This window comes from Prionailurus viverrinus, chromosome C2 (assembly GCF_022837055.1).
Source record: "Prionailurus viverrinus isolate Anna chromosome C2, UM_Priviv_1.0, whole genome shotgun sequence".
Classification (NCBI taxonomy): Eukaryota; Metazoa; Chordata; class Mammalia; order Carnivora; family Felidae; genus Prionailurus; species Prionailurus viverrinus.
Window position 1 is genome coordinate 23,796,961 of NC_062569.1, and position 17,049 is coordinate 23,814,009.

The window sequence follows — 17,049 nt, forward strand, 5'->3', positions numbered from 1 at the left end:
TACTACCTTATGAAAGTTAATTGTTAAATTTGCAGGAATTGTGTGAGCCCATTGTTAAACCATTGGTACCCTGAAATGAGTCTTGATGAAATTGACAAATGCCACAAATTAAGCTTCCCAGACCCCTACTCTACCCTCACCCCAACTTCACTAGCATACCACTGATTAGCTGCAACTTATCAACTCTTGTCACTGACTTTTTGCAAATAATAAGTCACATTGGCACTGATACTTAGCTACATTATGTAATTCTTCTCATGATTCCACGAAAGAAATGAAGAAAAGAGCCACCTATTTTAAGGCTATAATAATTTTTCTCTTGAACCCCTGTGCCCATTAGATAGGAATGTAAATTGGTGCAGCCACTATGGAAAATAGTATGGAGTCTCCTCAAAAATTCAAAATAGAATTACCAAATGATCCAGCAATCCCACTTCAGGGTATGTATCCAAAGAAAACAAAAACAGAATATCAAAAAGATATCTTCACTCCCATGTTTATTGCAGCATTATTCATAAAGCCAAGACATGGGAACAACTTAAATGTCCATCAAAAAAAGAAAGCCATAAAAAAGGAAATCCTCCCTGCCTTTTGCAGTAACAGGGATGAAATTTGTGGGCATTTTGCTAAGTGAAGTAGGTCAGAGAAAGACAAATATTGTACGATATCACTTATTTGTGAAATAGAAACTGAGAGTAGAGTGGTGGTTACCAGGGCCAGCGGTGGGGAGTGGGAGGTTGACAGTGATGGGGATATGTTGGTCAAAGGGTACAAACTTTCAGTTAGAAGATGAATCAGTTCTATTTATCTAATGCATAACATTGCGATTAAAGTTAACAATAGTGGGTTGTAGACTTGAAAGTTGTTAAGAGAGTAGATCTTAAATGTTCTCACCACAAAAAAGAAATGGTAATTATGTGATAGGAAAGAGATGTTATCTAATGCTACAGCGGTTACGGTGATAATCATATTGCAACACATGTGTATCAGATCAACACGTTGTACACCTTAAACTTATACAATGCTATATGTAAGTTATATCTCAATAAGTCTGGGAAAAAATAACATAATTTTAATGTTCTAATGTTCCTAATATTTGTTGAAAAAACTTTAAAGGAAACAAAGTGTTAGTGGAAAGAGCATGAGGGGCTGATATATGAAGCTGGACATGCTATTCAACTCATGTGAGCCTCAGTTAATGTAAATGGATATTTCTGGGTTGTTTAAGAAAGAAGAAAAAAGTATGAAAAATGGCACATAGCAGTCAATCAATATTTGGACTTTAAAAAGTACAACTTCTGGGGTGCCTTTTCCATGTCACTCCAAAAATACTCCCCATATTTTAATAGAAACAATAAAAACAAAAGGAAGAGTTTCAGAAGTTAGCTATATATGATCTACTTTGGCACATATTTATGTAGCTTCTCCTCACCTCCCCCCCCCCCATAAAAAAAATAATTCTGATCGCATTTCACAATTTCTATTCCTCAAACAATCTGTTGTTTGGGAAAAGCCAGGTTAAATGAACATGCCAGTGGCCTTGACCTAAAGGTGTTTGGAGAGTTAACACCCTGAACATGTGCTGATGCTTCAGAGATGGGAAACAGGAGTTCCTGGTGGTTGTTCGTAGCTGTACAGATAGAAACCCAGAAGTGAGTGGAAATCCAAGTCAGCTCCTGTGAGAATTCTGTCTCTTTCTCACCAAACAGAGTCTACAATATGAGAGACCTTAAAGATGGTGGGATCTTGAAGCCCATCTGCTGCATAAGCTGCAGACATAGGAGAGACATGTGACTATTATTAGAGAAATTTTTTACTCTTTAAAATTCATCAAGGGGCGCCTGGGTGGCGCAGTCGGTTGAGCGTCCGACTTCAGCCAGGTCACGATCTCGCGGTCCGTGAGTTCGAGCCCCGCGTCAGGCTCTGGGCTGATGGCTCGGAGCCTGGAGCCTGTTTCTGATTCTGTGTCTCCCTCTCTCTCTGCCCCTCCCCCGTTCATGCTCTGTCTCTCTCTGTCCCAAAAATAAATAAACGTTGAAAAAAAAAAAAAATTAAAAAAAAAAAAATTCATCAAGGTAATAGGAGGCCTTTTGGGGACTAGAGAATGGGGCATTCTCATAGCCTAGGATGTCACTTCAGATTCCTTGCTGGTCACAACATTGTCAAATATTCAAAACATGTAGGAGTCTCATGTTACAGCTCTCCGGACGGCTTTAGCAACGTGTTCTTACGAGTCCAGGGTTGCAATTCAGGGGCTCGAGTGGTCATCTATCTCAACTCAAGGCTCTGCAAAGAGGTTGCCTAGAACTTACACATGAACAGGCACAAAAGATAAAGCAGGGTCAAAGCCTAATACAGTTTAGAATTAAATAACATCACATATAGGAAGGATATATCACAATGCTGAGTGTGTTCAAAGTACTTATTAGGAGAGATTGACTGCTTTGGGCAGAGTTGGTGTCCGGGTTGAGGCTGGAGTTAATGTTGCCTTTAGTCTTGGTATAGGTGAAATATTTGGAAATCATTCTGGTGTCTCTCAAATCACAATCACATGTTGGATGCCAACCCACTAAATTAGACCTGACTAACTGTCCAACTAGATTATGAGTTTCTTTAGCAATGAGACCTATATCCTAAAGTCCCTTCATCCTCACAGCATCTAGCTCTGTACTGTACACATAGAAAATGTTCGGTAAATACTTATCTTCTCTGATTCGTTAAAAAATGCAGCCAGATTCCCAAAGTCCTTCGTAGGTGATTTTGTGAATCACAAAGAGGGCAGAAGGGTCTCCGCAGACAGAAGCTCAAGACCCCTCTGACTCCTTCAACTGCCCAGGCCATTTATTCAACTGTGGTCTACCTAAGAAGCTGCCATTTGTGGACTCTATGTACCACTGGCTTCAAGTGAAATTTGAAATAACCAATAGGACTGCCACCTTGAACACCCTCATTGAAGTTCTTCTACTTCAACATCAAACTCTCACACATTGTTGTATCTAGAGAGAATGCACAGTAGAGACATTTTCCATAAGCTGATAGAGACATTGTATAAAGTTGTCCCTGCTTATCAAATTAAAATAATGAAGACATAACTCTGAAAAAATTAGGTATCCACAGTCTTGTCCCAATCGGTCCAATGTATGTCTAAGTGTGATCACTTCCATGACATGTCCCCTTAGCTTCTCCAGGATGAAAACACTCAAGCCCTGTTGATTCCAATTTCTCCTAAGTGCTGACAATCACCCCAGAGCAAGGAAAAACTTTAGTAAATGTCATGCAAAAACAACAAAATACCTATTCGTGGCGCTAACGGACATGGGAAAATGAGAGTGATGATCATGAAATTCTGGAAGATGAAATACTTAATGAGTGTTTCCTGGTTATAAGGTGTTGTTTATGCCATCTAAATGAGCCATCGCCTCCATACAGGGGTACCCACAAGGTGTGCCCTGAGACTTGGTAATAATTGCAGGGTGGCTGGAGGCCAGAATCTCAACCTTAAGTAAGAGCCAAAATTATATCACCAAGCACCTATTAATCAGGATTAACCTCCAAGGATACCAACTCTGGAATCTGCTTCACAAATAAGCATCTTCATGTACACTTTTAAAAGAAAACAAAACACTCATTTTCTCAGATGGAGTCATCTGGCTAGGTATGTCCGGAAAAGATGCTTTAGCCCAATCATGAAAATAAAGCAGTGAACACCCTAAAAGAAGTTAGAGTGGGTCTAATGAAACTCCATCAGCCCTCCTAATGGGCCTGTTCCTGAAGGCTTTCTGGGACCCTAATTTTTCTGGGAAATCTCTGCTTGTGGCCAAGACAGGAAGCTGTTTCCACAGATAAATAGAGAATTGAGGTCATCTGACACGTATGTAGGACACGTAGGCATTTTTATTTCAATTATCTGATTATTTCCAGAAAAGGAATTCTATTCCTACTCAACTGGACCTAGGAATAAATTGTGTTTTACATTCCTTAAAATATACTTTTGTCCAAATCATTTCCTCCTTTTCCTACTTGCAGAAAGGCTAAGAGTTAGCCTGCGGCCCAGGGAGCGAGGCAGAAACTACCCTTGAAGCAAAGCTGAAGAGGATGTAGGAACCCTGAGGTCATAAATGTCAACAACTAGGTCTGGAGGGTCACAAAAATCCGGGGGATGGGTCCACATCACTAGCAAGCACCTGCAATGTCTTCTTTGGTTTGTAGCCTATATGCACGGACTCGTTGGGATTTTCCAGGTGATGGGAATACGAGCAACAGAGGATTTTTCAGAGCCTTGACAGTTCTGAATATCTTCAAGATTTTTATTTCACTTCCCAATATATTGACAACTAATCCATTAATAAGAAGATGGCCACATAGATAAGTTAAATCTTTTAAGGGCAAAAATCTCCCCCAAAAGGAAAATGACAGGAAAATAAGTTGGATAGGTGAGAGCCTGTGGGTCACTACCTTGGGGAAATTGTTTGAGCTTCAGGCTTTCCATAACATAAAGAAGTTGCTAAGAGTTTGTTATCGTGTAAAGGAAGCACAGTAAATCAATTTGCAAATATTGAAATTGAATAGTTCAGGAAAATCTACTCTTTGTTTCAAAGTCTTTAGATCACTGTATTTTCTTAAGAAAGAAATCTCCAGATGATCATAAAGACCAAGATCTTACTGATAGGAAACACCTAGAGGATACAACGTAAGATGTGCCCTCTAATCACAGGGGGATGTGTGCAAATTCACATACATATGTAAGAATCTACTTGATAAAAGTTATTCTTTCAAGGAATTTTCTGATCTAACTTATATAAAACACATTTTATGGACACCTGACTTTTATTTTAATCTTTCATCCAAAGTATAGATAGGTTTTTACTGAGCTCCGGGTCTTAAAATTATAACTCTTCATTTTGATCAGACTTTGTAGTATACATAAATTAGCAAACATGCAGAGCATCTCGCTGTTAAAAACAAGTTGTTTTAATGAAAACATAACCTGAAAATCAAGCAGTATTTTTTGGAGGGAAAAGACATTGGTTGAAACAGCAGTGTCTTATTGACATTAAAAACAGTTGACATAAGTCTGCAAGGATGCTGAAATTTAACTTTTGTATGTTTTTATTATACCCAGAGTATCAAAGATAACAGAATTTATTCATAGAATGGCAGTCATTGAATTCAGTTTTCTGGTACAATTTTCTTCCCATATAAACTCATAAAAAATGTGATGGGTGAACCATTAGGAATGCTTAAAGCAGCCCCTGATGTATGCCCGCACAGAAAGAACAGATAGATTGCAAAATGTTTATGCCTTTTACATTTTTTACAGTATTAATAAGGAAACACTGTGATTACCAATCAGAAAAGACTCCAGAGTGCTGCTTGTAAAGTGCACCATTATAAAGATTTATATCTGTATCTAGGGAGTAATATGGAGCATTGATATTTTAAGGAGCTCAGTTCAAAAATTTCTTTATTCAGTGAAAGCCTGGAAGAGTGAAATATCTTTTTTCCTGTGGCAGAAGTGTACATATCGTATTTAGTTAATGATCGACATGGTGGGAAGAAAGAGACTTGGTCCGCAAATATTCACCAAGCATTTGCAAATGGATTACAAGGGGGCTATCCAACTTCTCAGCACAATTGTCCATCGTAATTAGAGGTGAAAGGGGTGTGGGGTTACCTGTTCGGTGCAAGTTCTGCATTGGCTCTCTCCTGACCTAGGCCCCGTTCTGTGTCAATAATGTATAGTGTGTCAGCCCTACCTCGAGGCCCCAACCACACCAGCACAAATCCATCTTTCACTCTCTGAGACTAAGTGTTTCAGCCATCTAGAGACATCTAAGAAGGCCTTAAGAAGAACGGCTCTGTATTATTTCAAGGCACGGCCACTATACCCTAATAGTTGGTATCTTTCAAATAAATGCCCAGAGAGGATCAAGTTCTCTGCTTTATGGCCGTTGTCTATACTCATCTTCCAAGTTTTCCAAGTAATACCTTTGCAGAGCTTTACAATCTGTTCCACTACTTCCCAATCTCCAATAGGAAAGCTTGACAAAGCAGGATTCACCTACTTTTGACTAGAATCTGCTCAAATCCTCTATGCCAGTCAGGATGCATTCTGCGGCGAGTATCAGTGTTTTATTTGTCTCAGTCAACATGGTCTGGAAGTAAGGAGGCCAGGCCATGCAGCAAATTGAGGAAAGCATTTCTCCCATCTCATGGCCTCACCATTCTTAACAGGCAACTCTCTTCCTGCTGTTAGTAAGATGACTTCTGTACCACCAAGCATGATATATGACCAGGCAGGAAGAAAAGCGACAGGGGAAGGGCAAAGAGCAAGATTCCTCTCTGTTCCAGACATCTTTTAGATGGGAAGGAAAGTTCCTGTGACCATGCACAGCTGCAAGAAAGTCTGGGAAATCGCGTTTTGTTTGTGGGTTAGCTGGGCTTTTTTTAGTTTTTTTTCTTTAATATTTACTTATTTTGAGAGAGAGAGAGAGAGAGAGAGAGAGAGAGAGAGAGAGAGAGAATGCACAAGCAAGATGGGGAGTGGGAGGCAGAAAGAGAGCAGAGAGAGAGAATCCCAAGCAGGTTCCACACCATCAATGCAGAGACGGACACGGGGTTGGATCCCACAGAGTGTAGATCATGACCTGAGCTGAAATCAAGAATCAGACGCTTAACCAACTAAGCCACCCATACACTCCTGTTTGTGCGTTTTAACTGGGCACAACAACATACTACAGAAAATTAGGATTCTGCAAGAATAGATGTTAGGTAATGAACTAGTAGAGTCAACCACATAATTTATTTTTTAAACATCCAGAAGGGGGGTTTTCTAGTAATGTCTAAAGCTGTGCAGTCCAGCACAGTAACCACTAGGCACAGGTCATTATTGCAGTTAATTAAAATTGAATTAAATTACAAATTCAGCTCCTCACTCACACTAGCCCCATTTAAGTCAATAACTACATGTGGCTAGTGGCTCCCATATTGGATAATGCTGGCTCCCAGCCTTGTCTCCAGGAAATGGATGTCCATGCCTTCCACATCCCATATGTTTCCATCTAAAGCCATTTCCTGCGACGAAAAAAACAGCAAGTTACCACTTCTCATGTAGAACTATTTTAAGTTCATTGCACTATTAAATCACCCCTTGTCTTGGGTTAGTTTCCTCCAAAAGCTGAGGGTAGGAAAAGACTTGGGGGTAGGTAGTTTATTGAGAGACACCCACCATCACCAAACAAACAAACAAACACGCACATGGGATGAAAGAGTGACACTCAGAAAAGGAGACTATAAAGGTGGGTTGTTGTGGTTACTGCTGCAGAGAGAGGGGCTCAACTCCCCCGGGGCCTCTGAAGGACACAATATGACTCCCAGGATCCTCTGTTCAAAGGAGTTTAAGGCACTAGCTCCCACGTCCCATTGGCTGAGGTTTGCCCCTTTCCTTCCAGGCTCTCTCTACCTACTGGCTGAATAGGCTCCCCCAGCTTTGAAGAAACCTGTCGGGGGGATCCCTGTCTGAGTGCACAGTGCTATCTATCAACACTATTGCTGATATAAAGGATGAGTCTAGGAGAAAGGACAGAGCACTCCAAGACCTGCTACACCCCTCCACCCTCATTGTTGGTGACTAAATTTTAAACTTATTTCTCTTCATACAGGAGTTTGACCCTACTCAGTCACAGACAGCTTGAGGAGTTCAAGAGTTTATCAATAGACTTGAGGCCATTGTTAGCCAGGATTACTGTTTGTATCTTTCTCTACTACAACTGGGATTAAGAGGTTAAGTCATTAGACAGATTAGAGAGAGAGAAAGAAAGAGAGAATAAAGAAAGAAAGAGAAAGAAAGAGAAAAAGAGGGAGAAAGGGAAGGAGAGAAAGAGAAAGAGATTGAGGGAGAGAGGGAGGGAGGAAGGAAGGGAGGGAGGGAGGAAAGAAGGAAGGAAGGGAGAGAGTCAGGAAGGAAGGGAGAAGGGAGGGGGAAGGAAGGAAGGAAGGGAGGGAGGGGGGAAAGAAGGGGGAAGGAAGGAAGGAAGGGGGGAAGGAAGGAAGGAAGGAAAGAAGGAAGAAGGAAGGGAGGGAGGGAGGGAAGGAGGGAGGGAGGGAGGAAGGAAGGAAGGAAGGAAGGGGGGAAGGGAGGAAGGAAGGAAGGAAGGAAGGAAGGAAGGAAGGAAGGAAGGAGGAAGGAAGGGGGGAAGGGAGGAAGGAAGGAAGGAAGGAAGGAAGGAAGGAAGGAAGGAAGGAAGGGGGGAAGGAAAGAAGGAAGGAAGGGAAGAAGGGAGGGAGGGGGGAAGACATGCAGCAGTAGCAGCAGTTGCTAAATTAATGTCACCAACAAAATGTATTTTATATCAGTATGTTTGGGGAAATAAATGGGTTTACCTTTAGAAAGAGCAAATGCCTCCCTCACATCCAAGCATTTTCCCTGATGCTGCTTAAGAGCAGACAGCTGACACTGTGCTATGATTTGAAGGATTCCATGCATGGCTCCCGTTCCAGAATTTATCCCACCCATTCATCTACCTCAGCCTAGAGGTCAACCACGAAAGAGCCCTGCTCCAGGGGCACCTGGGTGGCTCAGTTAGTTGCATGTCCATCTTTGGCTCAGGTCATGATCTCAGTTTATGAGTTCGAGCCCCGCGTCAGGCTCTGTGCTGACAGCTCAGAGCCTGGAGCCTGCTTCAGATTTTGTGTCTCCCCGTCTCTGCCCCTGCCTCTCTCTCTCTCCCTCTCTCTCTCTCTCTCTCTCTCTCTCTCTCTCTCTCTCTCTGTGTGTGTCTCAAAAATAAACATATAAAAATTTTTAAAAAAGAGCTCTGCTCTGGCTTTAAGGCTTTGCATCTCCAGAGATCTCTGTTAAAACCAGCTGCTTCTGGAAAAGAAGGTCTGTCACCACTGAGTGGAACTTGTTTGAGGTTTGGCTTTATGTGATAGTTGGGAGAGGACACTCATGAGCTCAGTTTGTGGAGGGGGAACTTGATCATGAAAGACCATGGAAGGCAGCATGAAGCCCTTGCCCCCTCACCTTCCCCACCTGTACCTAGAGACAGGAGCACTGATAGAAGTCCCCAAAGGCAAACTTTCATTATGTTTCTCTGAGTCAAAAACAATCTTGGGTAAAATTAGCTCATTCGTTCATTACAGATTACTTGAGCATCTACGAAGTGCCAGGCTTGGTGCTAAACTCCAGATACACAGTGACGACCAGAACAGACACAACCCAGACCTCAAGGAGCCTACAGTTCTAACAGGGAGAACTTTCAAAATCTAGTAAATAAATGAGTAAATAAGTACAAATTCTAATAATTTACACGGGAAAAGAACAAGGTTCTGTTTGACCTACCTTCTGAGGAAGTAACACTTAAACAGAGGCTTGAAGGATGGGGTAAGGAGGAGAAAGAACATTCCAGGAAAGAAGGGGTTTAATCTCAAGATCATATGGATCTAGGAGAAAAGCCAGGCATCAGTTGTACAGTGGGCAGGAGGAGTGTGGAGAGAAAGACAATGGCGAGGACACATAAGGCCTTACTAGACCTTCATCCCTCTAATTTCACAATTCTAGAACAAAGCGCCACATTACCAGTCTTTGTACTTGGGTAATTCCCATGCACTTTCTCTGCCTGACAATAATAACGATACCAAGAACCAATATTGTGTGGTGCCTGTACGATTCATCTAGGGCTTTCACACTGGTATTTACTTATTTACTATTATTAATACTGTTAAATAGAAATATAATAGCATTTAAGGAAAATGCTTGGAATTTTGGGTGGCTCATCTCAGTTACTTGTCAACACAAGACTTCAGAGCAAGAATCATCACACCTTAATTTTTCGGATGAGGAAAACAAAGCTGGAATAGGTTAAGAATTGACCCCAAGGTTGCACAGCTACTCTGACTCTAAAATGCATGCTCTGGACCAGACATCGGCAGACCACAGCCCACGGGGCAAATACTGCCCACCAGCACTTATTCCTATAAATTCATTTTTTTGGAGCACAGCCAAGCCCATCCATTTCCATACTGTCTATGGCCGCTTTCCCACTACAATGGCAGAGTTGAGAGACTCTGTATGGCCCATAAAGCCTACAAAATTTACAATCTAGACATTTACAGAAAAAGTTTGCTGACCCCTGCTCTAGACAGGACAAGGGCTTTTATACAGACACTCATGGAATCCCCTTAGGATAAATTCTCTAAAATTACAAGTGTCTATGTTTAGCTATATACCTTTCCTAAGGAAAGGGTCCATGGCTTTCATCAGATTCTCAAAAGAATTTACGGGCTTTAAAAAAAATTTAGGATCTCAATGGAGCCAGAATATGTTTTAGAACAGTGATTACCATGTGTGTGGTCCCCACACCAGCAGCCGAGAACGTGCTGGGGAGTTGGGAACTTCCACCTGAGAATTTTTTCAAAATGTAAATTTCTACTAAATTAGAAATCTTGGTGATGGGGCCCAGCAATCTGTGTTTTAACAAGTCTCCCATGAGGTTCTGAAGCTTGCCTAAGTACGAGACCCTCTAAACCCACATTGAAAAGTCAAAAATCACAAAACCAAAGTCAGAAACACTGAATGCCACCACATCAGAATCCTTTGGCTTAACCATAATATTTTGTATTTTATGGAGACAGAGAAGGGGGGGAATGGCTTATTTAAACAGATACTTGAAGTTGTCATCTCATCCATTGGCTAGGACTGTCACTGTGGCTTTTAAAACTGAACATTCAAGTTCATCCGAGATTTGAAATTAAAGAACATTTCAGCATTTGGCTTTCTTGCCTTTCAACATTGGACTCTCATTTAAGCTGTTCAGACTGATTGTTAATGGCCGACTAGGGTAAACCCCTCTGCAGACGCCACACTGTGAAAAACATACTAGAGACCACCATCTGGCCCATTCTTTTTTAGTGACACAAGTGACAAAATGGTCAAACATAAAAATTCACTGCCTTGGAACTAGAATTTTCCTCCAACAAACTAGCTAGCTGTGGCAAGTGCGCCCATCCCAGCCACCGTCCACACACACATTCCTGGTCCAGACGTGCGATGACTCCACCTCATGGCTCCTCGAACCTTGCCTCCGGCTCTTCTCTCCACCATTTGTTCACTGCAGAGCTATTTTGTTCTGGCTTCGAAATCACCACCGTTACTTTAGACAAGAAAATACAGTAGTCGGTGTTGTTGTTCCAGATTACAGTTTTACAGGAAAATACAATTATTCGGGAGGCTCTGTCATTTTCCTTTTCTATTTTTTCTTTTAATTCTTAGGGCTGCCTGATCAGAGTGGCTTTCTCTTTTATGTGCTCAGGCCATTTGGGGGAAGCCTTGCCCTTGGTTTGGATGAACTCATCCAGAGAGATATCTACCTACGGATGAATGTGAAGTTAACCAGCTGCCCAGTTCAACCATAACTTCACAGCATTGTCTTCCAGCTCAGAGCCCCATGCAGGCTTTTTCATTGTCTATACCCCTCCTGCAGTGATTCCAGAAGTTTCACATAAACCTATCCTACACCTGCATAATTTAATAATTATTATATCAATATTTAATTACCCTCCACCTGCATAATTTAAATCAATTTTTTTGCTTGTTTTCTCCATTTGGAGCTCAGGGTGTATGAAGCAGGTGTGCTGATGTTGAATGTGGCATTTTCTGGAAGATTCCCTCTATAGCATTAACGAGACCTCTCTGCCTGGAAGCGGAAGGGAAGCGTTGTGTGTGGCTAATTAGTGCAGGTAACCCTGGTCTGGTAAGGACCCTTCTGGTGGTTCAGCGGGATTTGGTCTGTACTTGCCCACAAGCAGCTGGAGAAAGTACACCGCTCCACTGATTCCTTTCATTTCCTCAGTAGCTTCCTACGTTCTCTGTTTACTCACTCCTTTGGCACAGTTTTCTTCAGAAACCCACTAAAATCAGTACTCTTGACAAGACTCCATGGCTACCAAATTCCTTCTTATTAGAGGAATAATAGCAGCAGATAACAACAGTAGCAAATAGTGCCAGGCACTGTTGTAAGTGCCTCCCCTAAGTTAACTCATGGGCTCTTCAGGACAACACTGTGAGGATTTGAGCACCATCCCCATCTCACAAGATGAGAAAACTAGACTTAGAGAGGTTAGTTAACTTGCCCAAGCTCCCACAATGAGCAAATAGTGAAGCTGGGATTTGAACCTGAGCAGCCTGGCTCCAGAGTTCACGTTCATAACCACTAGGCTCTCCTGCCTCCAAAGAAGACTTGTCTGTTCTTTGGCTGTATAGGCAATAGCCTCCCCCTGAATGTGACAGTGAGCTCTCCAGGGGGGTTCCAAGAGCCACCTGCAACAGGGGCTGAGGTGGTTGTTGAACTTGTCCATTTTTAGTCCTTTCTCCAGCTTTACTGAATCACAGTCTCTGTGCTGGGGCCCAAGGAATCTGCATGAGTAGCCAGCTTTAAGGCGAGTTCATGCCCATCGAAATTTTAGAATCACTAATCAATCCCTGGGAACTGAGTTTTGCCAGTCGTTACCTAGACCCACGTTACTCCTCTGTGTTTCCAGTGCTTACAAATTCTCCTTCTCTTTGAAACCTTTCCACTGCACAGGCATAAAACCACATGTCGGAAGCCCCAATTGTGCTGTGGTTTGAAGTGTGCCCCAAATGCTCCATCCCATAGCATTCCATATCTCGGGGCACTCAGAATGTCGTGACTCAAGAGCTCAGAGGCTTTGCCCCCTCCGAGGGGTATTCCTGAGAGGGGCCTTGGGCCATCCTTAGCTAATATCAGTAGTTTGTGTAGAGTCACAGGCTTTGGAAGGGGGAGAGAAGAGAGGCACCAAGAGAAAGGAGAGAGATGACAAAGGCAAACATACACATAGCTCATTTTATTCACAGATTGGCACACAAGCTATGTCACTCCAGGCAGGAGCAGCTCTCCATTTCTGGGAGTCAACAACTACAGGAAAGAATTTCAATGCCTGCAACAAGGTGGAAAGGAAAAAAAAAAAGGTCTCTTTTTTCTTTTAGAAAAATTAGAATGAGGTATGGCTTGCTCTTGTCTACAGACCCACTTCTAACATTTGAAGACCTTGGAATAAGAATACAAATAGAAGCCCATGTACCAAATGCCCAAATATTTAAAAGTTATAGATCAAATGAACAAACCATTTGGTCCAATGTGTTTTATTTTCTTGCCCGACAAATACACCTTCATAATGACCTGGAAGGCTATGCTTGGATTTAGAATCCTCCAGATCCTCAGAGCTCTGTGTTAGAATGTGGAGGTGGGGAGGAAACTGGTTTCTGGATTCTAATCCATAGCTGGCGTCCTCATTTCTTCCTACCCCTTGGATTTATCTCCACTTTGGCCAGCATGTACAACTATGGGCACAAGAGTTTGCAGGTGCAAGTTCTGTCCACACAGCAAGCAAATACGCATCCCACGGCCACCCCTTAGGACTAAGGGTGCACAGATCAGTGAGACAGTTCATCTTCGGGAAAAGAAACCTAGGGAAGGGGTCCACCCAGTCCTAGAAGTGGGCTCAGGTGTGTTTGGGATGAAAAATCTAAGACCTCCAAATCCTAATACATGAAGAGTAGTCTGGAAGGTGGGTCATGGGGTGTGAGCGAGCACCACCCTTTGGGCCCTGCAGACCCTTTGCCCTGTAGTAAAGGGACAGCCCAGTGGGGGGGCCCAGAGTGGGCCCTCTAAACCAAATGTGCTCCCTGCCAGCATGATTAGCCTCGTGTGGGACATTGTTAGAAATACAGACCCTCGGTACCCACCACAGAACCACTGAGTCAGAAACTCAGGAGGGCGAACCCAGGAATCTGAGTTTTAGCAAGCCCCCCTCACTTCTGGTGCATGCCAAAATGTGAGGCTCACTGCTCTGATAAAGTACAGGGCTCAGGGCAATGCCACCCTGCCCCCTTGCTTAGGTCTAAGGACAATACTACTTATTCGTATTTTTTTCTTCTTTCCTTTGGGCTCTGGCCACAGGCTCCATGCACATTTTCCCCAGCTGCTTCATCCTCCTGAAATATTATCTGAAGCTCATCTCACCTGCGGCATTTTCCTCTCACCTGTACCCCCATTAGCACTACGTACCTCTCTAGAGCCCGGTGTTCCAATGATTTGTATAGTTATTTTGCTCCCTCTTTTATATGGCAAGGAACTGACTTTTTTTTTTTAGTGTTTATTCATTTATTTTTGAGAGAGAGAACACAAGCAGAGGAAGGGCAGAGAGAGGGAGACAGAGAATCCCTAGCAGGCTCTACGCTGCCAGTGTAGAGCCCAACACAGGGCTCAAACCCACAAACCGTGAGTTCATGACCTGAGCCAAAACCAAGAGTCAGATGCTTAACCCACTGGGCTACCCAGGTGCCCCAGAAACTGACTTTTCCATCTTTAGGTGTGTATTCCAAGGCCTTGAAGACACCACACATGGCATAAACACCCATCGGTTGCAATCACAGAAAGGAGAGAGAAATAGATCAGGAAAAACAAAAACAAAGAAGAGGCTCAAGCAAAAAGGAAAGATCTTTCCCATTACCCCAGAATCCTCTTCCCTCCCTCCTTCCCACCTATCACTGCTTATGCCACAAGGAGGACTTGTCTCAAGGGCTGTGCCACTTTCAAGCCAGGTGACCTTCACCAAGTTACCAGACCTCCCTGAACCTGTCCCCCCCCCCTTTGAAAAAGTGAGACGTGGAAAGTCTGGACTTAGGTGACATTTATGAAAGCTTTGGCTACACAACAAGGGCTCAGATCCTTCCTTAGGACCCAGAAATGCAATTGCATGTTGAGGACACAGGGAGCACGTGCAAACAGAGTTCGGCAGTTTAAGGCAGCACAGCTCCATTTAGCAAGAGGAGTGGTCTCTTGAGGCTCAGAAGCTGTGGATATTATGTCAGTGGAGGTTGGGTCCAGGGGCAGATTCAGATTTCATGAGCCCTAAAGCTTGTACAGTTTGGGGGACTCATTAAGAAAAAGAATACCTTACTTTTGCAGATTTTAGAGAAATCTAGAACCACGTGAACCCATTGCTAGGGCCTTCTCCGGTGTTGGAAGGGGGTCTGTGCAGGTGAGAGGCTCGAGACCTAAGCTTCCTTCATTTTCTGTTGTTTCCATCTCCGGTCAGGTCTCAATGCAAAGTTTTCTCCCAACTATGAAGCAGATAACATATCATACAGCTTGGTAGTTAGGTTTGAACATCAGTAAATAAAGTTAAAGGTGGCCCAGACCTTTTTTTTTTTTTATCTTCCCTTTGGTCTTGCGTCAATAGAGCGTTCCCTTTTCTTTGTTCTAGAAAATTCTGTAGGTGAATGAACGCTTTTTTCTTCACCAGTCTCCCGTCAGAGCATATCACTGCACTCACTCGTCACCCTTGCTTGGCTCACCATAATCTCTTTAAGATTCTTCCCAAACTTGCCCCATGCCTGTGGCTGTAGAAGTGGCTCAGAACTGGGAACCCCGTGTTCTGTTTTCCTACCAGCCAGGGACTCACTGAACTCCTAGGGCAAATTGCGGAGGCTCTGGATCTTGATTTCTCACTCTGTAAAATGGGGTGGCATGCTGGGCATTTCCCTTATACCCCCATCTCTAGACATCCTATGAGCTGACAGGGGATGAGAGATGAATGAGGTCATGTTTTTTAAAGGCTTGGCACTCTTGAGTGGGAATGCAATGTTTAATTACAAGAAAGATGTATTCTTGGGCTAAGAGTTCATTCCTTTATTATTATTTTTTTTAACAAAGATTCTGGGAGCAAGGTTAGCTGGAACCTGCACGTGCCCCCTCAGCACTCAAGGCCTGAGAAATGTTTATCTTAGAAGAACACACTGAAGTGTGGTTAGAACAAGGGAAGGAATAAAAAGGAAAGTGAGATCGTTATCAGACTTGCTGAGGGGATCCTAACAAGAGAAAACAGAGAAATACAGAAGCAAGAGTTTAAACTTGAACATTTACAGAAATGTGCCACCCTGCCCTGGCCTTGCCCTTTATTAATTCAAACTGGGATTATGATATTCTCTGACATCCACAGCTTAAAGAAGCTGAGCCCCAGGGAAGCAGGGTCACTCATGAGGGACACCATAGCTCATTGGCAGCAGAGATGGGATGAGTCTAGTATCTCCACTCCCCCTGGAGAGTTCTTTCCACTACACCACACTGACTATAGAGAACAACTCAACTTGAGAGAAAAGTCTACTGATATGCCAACTTATTACTTTCCAGTATATATAGTGCTGGCATTATTAGAAATTTTTGGGGTGCCTGGGTGGCTCAGTCGGCTAAGTATCTGACTTCGACTCAGGTCATGATTTCACGGCTCATGGGTTCGAGCCCTGTGTTAGGCTCTGTGCTGACAGCTCAGAGCCTAGAGCCTGCTTCAGATTCTGTGTCTCCTCTCTCTCTGCCCCTTCCCTGTTCATATTCTCTCTTTCTCTCTCTCTCTCTCAAAAACAAACATAAAATTTTTTTTTTCAACTGTGAGACCTCTGAGGTCTGTTTTCAATCAAATTTATTTGTAACTAACAGCACTCTTCATACAAGGTGCTAGTAACTCATTAAACTACAGAACATTGTGCTTAGGCTGTCCTCTAGGACTTGACAGTCTTAGTTGAGGAAACAGAGCCTAGGCACACCAAAAATTGACAAAAAACCCAGATGAGATTAAGATTCAACCATGAAGAGTCCTGGGAGACACTGGAGGAATTTGGGAGTACAGCCATCCTGGAGGCTGGAGGACGTGCGGCTTCAGCTAGATGTGAAGAACTAGTGAACTCAGAGACGGGACCTGAGAATGCGTAGCCAGCATAAAGAACTTTGTGGGCAAAGATTTTAAGACAGGAACTGTAGAATATAGGAACAGCGGATTCACCAGTCTGGCTAGATTGGAGATCTGGTGTACAGAAAATAGAACACAAGGGTGGTAAGAGTTTGGGGCCAGATTGGGAAGACAAAATTAAATTTGAACAAAGGAAGAAGACACTATCTTGGAAGTAAAAGAAGTCATGGAAATTTTGGTAATGACATGATGGAAATGTTGGAATTAACCTGGCACGTTGTA